We start from the raw sequence: 8,463 nt of genomic DNA, 5'->3' as shown, positions 1-8,463 counted from the left end.
CCTCAGGGACGCTCTCTTTCCCTTGAAAGAGAATGCGTTAGTGAGTTACCATGTGGTTGGCCTGAACCAGTGCGCCCAGGAGGACCTTTCCCGCCACAAACAGATGGTTCCTGCTCAGGGTGGAACCAAGCAGGGTCTAGGGGAGAGGGAAGAGTTAGGGTGAGAAATCTTCCTCGAGGAGACAGAACAAGAAGTCACAGAGAGAAAAAGAAAAGTGTGTCCACTCACAGTGAAGGCCTGGTGCAGGGAGACGAGCCTCAGGGCGATGTCCTCCACTCTCTTGGTGGTAAGGTAGAGGCTGTGAAAGGGAGGGATTGGAGCATAACCATTAGAGTCAATGGGGGATAGCAGCATTATGACCACTATCCGTCAGCATCTGACAAGCCCAGACTACACAGACATTTAGAGGAACTCACTTTACCAGAGGAACCTCCCTCTCCTCAGGCAGCATGTCCTCCTCCCAACCCTACGACCATAAAACAAGCATTCAAAATCAGTGACCAATTTTTTTATTTTATTTTTTATTTATCCGTTATTTTACCAGGTAAGTTGACTGAGAACACGTTCTCATTTGCAGCAACGACCTGGGGAATAGTTACAGGTGAGAGGAGGGGGATGAATGAGCCAATTGTAAACTGGGGATTATTAGGTGACCGTGATGGTTGAGGGCCAGATTGGGAATTTAGCCAGGACACCGGGGTTAACACCCCTACTCTTACGACAAGTGCCATGGGATCTTTAATGACCTCAGAGAGTCAGGACACCCGTTTAACGTCCCATCCGAAAGACAGCACCCTACACAGAGCAGTGTGCCCAATCACTGCCCTGGGGCATTGGGATCTTTGTTTAGACCAGAGGAAAGAGTGCCTCCTACTGGCCCTCCAACACCACTTCCAGCAGCATCTGGTCTCCCATCCAGGGACTGACCAGGACCAACCCTGCTTAGCTTCAGAAGCAAGCCAGCAGTGGTATGCAGGGTGGTACCAATGAGCATACATTTAGTTTTACTTGTATTTAAGAGCAATCGAAGGCCACGGAAGGAGAGTTGTATGGCATTGAAGCTCGTCTGGAGGGTAGTTAACACAGTGTCTGGAGGGTAGTTAACACAGCTCGTCTGGAGGGTAGTTAACACAAGAAGGGCCAGAAGTATACAGAATGGTGTCATCTGCGTAGAGGTGGATCAGAGACTCACCAGCAGCAAGAGCGACATCATTGATGTATACAGAGAAGAGTCAGCCCAAGAATTGAACCCTATGGCTCCCCCATAGAGACTGCCAGAGGCCCGGGCTACAGGAAGCCGATTTTACACACTGCACTCTATCGGAGAAGTAGTTAATGAACCAGGCGAGGCAATCATTTGAGAAACCAAGGCTGTTGAGTCTGTCGGTAAGGATGTGGTGATTGACAGAGTCAAAAGCCTTGGCCAGGTCAATGAATACGGCTGCACAGTATTGTTTCTTAGCGATGGCGGTTAAGATATCGTTTAGGACCTTGAGCGTGGCTGAGGTGCACCCATGACCATGATAGAGCATGACGCTTGCAAAGCCAGGGTAGTGGGTTCGATTCCCGTCATCACCCATACATAAACGACAGCAGGTTTTATTGTAAGTCGCTTTGGATAAAAGTGTCTGATGAATGACATATATTATTTTTATATAGTCACTTACTTGCTATACAATGTAGAGAGAAAAAGGGTCAATTCAAGAGGGAGCTACGAAATTCATGTCCAAACGTTGTTTTCTTTGCCTGATGTCATTAGAAATTACATAGAATTAATCATTAGCTTGTTCTCTACAATATTATAACATTAATATACTTGTACTTGACAGTGTTGATGAAATAATAACGATCATTTGCTGTGACCATTACTAGTTTAGACTGCACCGCACTTGGTTGTATGTGTTCCATATTTGGTGTTGTGAGGTTAAATTCTCAGAGTAAATCGTCGGTAACTTTTCAACCATATATGGTAGAGACATTGGGTTTAGATTATTGTTTTCTGACAATGTTCTATTGATAACCTTGAATGAATTACTAATTTTATGTTTTTGGCTATTTTGCTACCAGATGCTTTCCTATATCGTTGGTATAATATAAAATACAAATACCAAATATTGTGTTTTATAAAGTCACTAGCTAGATTGGAAGAATGAGACAAACAAGGTGATTTTTTATTGTGTCGTTTATCTCCTGAAAATATAGTCTTTGCCACAGTGGGCTATAAAGTATTTTGGGGGACATATTGACCAAATTCAGACAAGGGGGGGGGGGGGGGGGGGCACAGCCCACGGAAAAAAAGCACTGAAGGCTCTACACTACCGGTCAAAAGTTTTAGAACACCTACTCATTAAAGGGTTTTTCTTTATTTTTACTATTTTCTACATTGAAGAAAAATAGTGAAGACATCAAAACAATGAAATAACACATATGGAACATTGTAGTAACCAAAAAAGTGTTAAACAAAACCAAATATATTTTAGATTCTTCAAAGTAGCCACCCTTTGCCTTGATGACAGCTTTGCACACTCTTGGCATTCTCTCAACCAGCTTCATGAGAAAGTCACCTGGAATGCATTTCAATTAACAGGTGTGCCTTCTTAAAAGTGGAATTTCTTTCCTTTTTAATGCGTTTGACACAATCAATTGTGTTGTGACAAGGTGGGGGGGTATACAGAAGATAGCCCTATTTGGCAAAATACTAAGTCCATATTATGGCAAGAACAGCTCAAATAAGCAAAGAGAAATCATTACTTTATGACATGAAGGTCAGTCAATATGGAATATTTCAAGTGTAGTTGCAAAAACAATCAAGCACTATGATGAAACTGGCTCTCATGAGGATCACCACAGCAATGGAAGACCCAGAGTTACCTCTGCTGCCGAGGATAAGTTCATTAGAGTTTCCAGCCTCAGATATTGCTGCCCAAATAAATGCTTCACAGAGTTCAAGTAACTGACACATCTCAACATCAACTGTTCAGAGGAGACTGTGTGAATCAGGCCTTTATAGTTGAATTGCTGCAAAGAAACCACTATTAAAGGACACCAATAAGAAGAAGAGACTTACTTGGGCCATGAAACACAATCAATTTGTCCTTTGGTCTGGAGCCCAAATTTGAGATTTTTGGTTCCAACTGCCATGTCTTTGTGAGATGCGGTGTGGGTGAACAGATGATCTTTGCATGTGTATTTCCTACCATAAAGCATGGAGGAGGAGGGTATATGGTGTGGGGGTGCTTTTCTGTTGACACTGTCTGTGATTTATTTAGAATTCACACTTAACCAATATGGCTAAAACAGCATTCTGCAGCTATACGTCATCCCATCTGGTTTGGGCTTAGTGGGACTATCATTTGTTTTAATAAATTATTATAAAAAAATAAAAACAATTGTTTGTTACTTTTACACCTTTTTCGTGGTATCCAATTGGTAATTACAGTCTTGTCTCATCGCTGCAACTCCCGTATGGACTCGGGAGAGGCGAAGGTCGAGAGCCGTGCGTCCTCCAAAACACAACCCAGCCAAGCCGCACTGCTTCTTGACACAATGCCTGCTTAACCCGGAAGCCAGGCGCACCAATGGGTCGGAGGAAACACCATACACCTGGCAACCCTGTCAGTGTGCATTGCGCCCGGCTCGCCACAGGAGTCGCTAGAGCTCGATGGGACAAGAACATCCCTGTCGGCCAAACCCTCCCCTAACCCGGACAACGCTGGGCCAATTGTGTGCCGCCCCATGGGTCTCCCGGTCGCGGCCCGGCTGCGACAGAGCCTGGACTCCAACCAGGATCTCTAACTGCACAGCTTCCCTTAGACCACTGCGCTACTCAGGAGAATTCATTTGTTTTTCAAACGGACAATGACCCAACACACCTCCAGGCTGTGTAAGGGCTATTTTACCAAGAAGGAGAGTGACGGAGTGCTGCATCAGATGACCTGGCCTCCACAATCCCCCGACCTCAACCAAATTGAGATGTTTTGAGATGAGTAGGACCGCAGAGTAAAGGAAAAACAGCCAACAAGTGCTCAGCATATGTGTGAACTCCTTCAAGACTGTTGGAAAAGCATTCCACGTGAAGTTGGGTGAGAGAATGCCAAGAGTGTGCAAAGCTGTCATCAAGGCAAAGGGTGGCTATTTGAAGAATCTCAAATATACAGTATGATATGTTTTGATATGTTTCACACTTTTTTGGTTACTACATGATTCCATTTGTGTTATTTCATAGTTTTGATGTCTACACTATTATTCAACAATGTAGAAAATAGCATTTTCTTCTTTGACGCACCTTATGTCTAAACTTCTTTACAGTGAAATGTTCTTGATTGGTGATCTCAATTGGTGTTGGTTAAAACCGGTGTCTGATGATTTAAAAATGTTTCACCCACTCGCCCAAATCTTAAATGCCCAGATAAATCTACCCTGATTGATTTGATATTAACAAATGTTCCACATAAATATTCTGCGGTTGATGTTTTTTGTAATGATTTAAGTGACCATTGTGCTGTTGTTGCTGTTAGAAATACTAAGGTTCCTAAGACAAACCCATGTTTTATTCGTAAGAGAAATTTGAAGTGTTTTAATGAGCAGACTTTATTTCATGATTTGTTTTATTTTGACTGGAGCAAGATTGAGTTTATCCCTGATGTTGAAACAGCCTGGATATTCTATAATGATGGTTTGTTCCAAATAGTAAACACACATGCCCCATTCCGCAGGTTCAGGGTTAAAGGGCGGGATAATCCATGGTTTTCTTCTGAGCTGTCTTGTATTATTCACGACCGTAATCTAGCCTGGGCTAAAGCAAGGAAATCATGTTCTGATGCTGATTGGCTTATTTTTAGGCAGTTACGAAACAAGTGTTCTTTTCTTCTCAGGAAGGTCAAGTCTGAAAATGTTATGTCTGTTTCCACTGATAACCTGAATGACCCTAGAAAGTTTTGGAAGGCTATTAAGTCTATGTCTGGTAACAGTAATGTTACTGAATTACCGCCATGTGTTTTGAAGGACTCTCTTGCTGTATATGACAAAACTGAAATGCTGAATTGTTTCAATGAGCACTTTGTATCATCTGGTAGGCTGTTTGATTCAGTGTCCTCTGTCTCTGTACAACCCTGTGTGGATGAACCAGTGTCCTCTGTCTCTGTACAACCCTGTGTGAATGAACCAGTGAGAGCTGGTCAAACTTTTAGCTTTTTGCCATTCTCAGTGCAGGTGGTACATAAAGCCCTGAAATCCTTAGATCAGAGAAAGCCTGCAGGTCTTGATCATTTGGATCCCTGCTTTTTAAATCTGGCAGCTGATTTCATAGCTGAACCACTTACATATCGGTTCAATCTAACCCTGGAATGTAATGATATTCCGATAATCTGGAAATCAGCATTTGTCCTACCACTTTTAAAAGTGGGAGATCCAACTCTTTTAAATAATTATAGGCCAATCTCAAAGCTGTCACCTCTGGTGAAATTACTTGAAACCCTTGTGAGTGAACAGCTAAAATAGTTTTTATTTACTAACTCTATTTTATCAATGTACCAATTGGGGTTCAGGAAGAAGCATAGCACAATTACAGCAGCCATGAAGGTTTTAAATGATATCACTGAAGCCCTTGACAAAAAACAACACTGTGTCTCACTTTTTATTGATCTCTCTAAGGCTTTTGATACAGTTGATCATGCTATACTAAGGCAGAGATTGTCGAGTGTAGGTCTTTCAGAGAATGCAGTTGCATGGTTTGCTAACTATCTGTCTGATAGAACTCAGTGCACTCAATTTGATGGGCTTATGTCTGTTAAATTGTCTGTCTTTAATGGTGTGCCCCAAGGCTCTGTACTTGGTCCTCTCTTATTCACTGTTTATATAAATGATTTAGACAAAAATATCCAAAATGCGCAACTTCATTTTTATGCTGATGATACTGTTATTTACAGTTGTGCCTCGTCTGTTACAAAAGCTTTCCAGAACTTGCAAACTGCTTTTTATACTGTTCAACATACCTTGTATCAATTGAAGCTTATCCTCAATACTGACAAAACTAAACTAATGGTGTTTTCTAAAGCAAGAAATAGACCTCTGAACCTTTCACCTATTACTACCTGTCAGGGCAAGGAGATTGAGGTTGTAACCTCATATAAATATCTTGGAATTTTAATTGCATATTCAACAACTTACAAATAAATTGAAGCTGAAATTGGGATTTTATTTTAGGAATAAGGCCTGTTTTTCTTTTGAAGCCAGGAGGCTAGTATCAGCTACATTTATGCCTTTACTAGACTATGGGGATATTTTATATATGAATGCTTCCGCTCAGTGTTTGAGATCAATTGATACCCTTTACCATGGCACTTTGAGATTTTTTAAAAACTGCATAACCCTTACGCACCACTGCACTTTGTATACCAGGGTTGGCTGGCCTTCTCTAGTCACTCGTAGGCTCAGTCACTGGTATACTTTGATTTATTAAGCCATTTTGGGTTTACTACCTTTTTATTTGGGCATTTTTATTGTTCAGAAATGTGGTGGGTACTCTCTTCGTTCGCTGGACTTTATCCTGCTAACTGTTCCAAATGTCTGAACTTAATTTGGTAAAAGGGCTTTTATGTACTCTGCGCCATCGTCTTGGAACGCCTTACAAAATACTTTTAAACTGGAAGAAGTTGTCCCGATTGGTATTTTTAAATCACCGATGAATGATCTTGAGACTGATTCCCTGACCTGTCAATGTTTTTAATTTGCTGTTTTTGATTTTTGTTATACTCTTGTGAATTCAATGGTTTCTACTAGATTACTTGTAGTTTTTCATGTTGTTTGTCTGTATTTTTGTAATGACTTGGTGCTGCCTATCTTGGCCAGGACGCTCTTGAAAAGGAGATTTTAAATCTCAATGAGCCCTTCCTGGTTAAATAAAGGTTAAATAAATAGTAAAAATAAAGAAAAACCCTTGAATGAGTAGGTGTTCTAATAGCAATAAGGCACCACTGAGGTTTGTGGTATATAGCCAATATACCACCCCTCCTTGGGCCTTACTGCTTAAATAACCCATATCTCTTTTATAACAGGATATTATCATTGACTATATGAAAGTGCATGTATGAATAAGTCTGATTTACCGTTTTCAATGGCAGGTTCACCTTCTGAAGCCGGATGAGGTTCCCAAAGCGTGCTGCGCACCCACCAAGCTCAGTCCCATCTCTGTACTCTTCTACGCTGACAACAACAACGAGATCCTAAAGAAGCATCGCAACATGGTGGTCAAGACCTGTGATGCCAATGATAGCAATAATCTGTCAATATGCTGATAAATAGTATGTATCTAATATATTGATTTTGAGTCAGAGTGGTATATGAACAACACCCATTGGACCTATAACCATACTTCACTTTTGATTAACTAAACTATTCAAATCTACAGTAATTCAGATAATTACATCACCCCTTCATGTCATATATTCTGTGACCAATCAAAGCTGTAAAGTACTGTATCATAAGTATATCAATGCTAAAATTCTACCCTTTCGATGACTATAATATCTTGTTGAACCATGAATTTGTCATTGTCTCTTTTAGAAGTACTAAACATGGTTTGCAAAAAATACACGTTTTTCTTCTTCTTTAATCATACTTTTAACCAGTACAAGTTAGTAACAATGGAAAATGGCAACAAACAAAAAAAAATTGGCCATTTTTGTATGTACAGTGTAACAAATACACAGTGATGTATGTCCTTGTCAACAGATATCTGGAGGACTGTATACGGCTATATTTGTAATAAACTATACTGAACAAAAAAACGCAACATGTAAAAGGTTGGTCCCATGTTTCATGAGCTGAAGTTAAAGGTCTCGGGAAATGTTCTGTACGCCAAAAAAAAAAAAAAGTGAGCATTTCTCCATTGCCAAGATAATCTATCCACATTGAAAGGTGCACCATATCAAGAAACTGATTAACTAGCATGATCATTACACAGGTGCACCTTTTGCTGGGGACAAAAGGCCACTAAAATGTGCATATATGTCACAACACAATGCCACAGACGTCTGAAGTTCTGAGGGATTGTGCAATTGGTATGCGGACTGCAGGAATGTCCACCAGAGCTGCTGCCAGAGAATTGAATGTTCATTTCTCTACCATAAGTCGCTTCCAACTTCATTTTAGAGAATTTGGCAGTACATCCAACCGACAATTTTCCTGCCTGCTAGCCATTCAAAATGTAACGATTCATTTTGGGTGTCAGGGAAAATGTATGGAGTAAAAAGTAAATTATTTTCCTTAGAAATGTAGTAAAGTAAAAGTTGTCAAAACTATAAATAGTAAAGTACAGATACCCCCCAAAACTACTTAAGTAGTACTTTAAAGTATTTTTACTTAAGTACTTTACACCACTGTATGTGCTTCAATAGAGTCTGACGTTCAGGGTGGTTGGACATATAAGATGGGGTGCTGGTGAGCTTCTGCCCCCATTTTAGG

General features: G+C 40.6%; 1 long non-coding RNA gene across 1 annotated transcript; it reads right to left on the bottom strand.

Annotated features, from left to right (window-relative positions):
* Window positions 1-247: 247 nt before the first annotated feature.
* LOC120027761 lies at window positions 248-7,163 on the bottom strand. The gene is made up of 3 exons (XR_005473341.1): window positions 7,107-7,163; window positions 417-466; window positions 248-298 (listed from the first exon to the last, which is right to left on the bottom strand). It is a non-coding gene; the product is annotated as an uncharacterized LOC120027761 (long non-coding RNA).
* Window positions 7,164-8,463: the final 1,300 nt, after the last annotated feature.

This window comes from Salvelinus namaycush, chromosome 33 (genome assembly GCF_016432855.1).
Source record: "Salvelinus namaycush isolate Seneca chromosome 33, SaNama_1.0, whole genome shotgun sequence".
NCBI lineage: Eukaryota > Metazoa > Chordata > Actinopteri > Salmoniformes > Salmonidae > Salvelinus > Salvelinus namaycush.
Note: the sequence above shows the minus strand (reverse complement) of the source record. Positions and strands in the feature narration are given on the sequence as shown.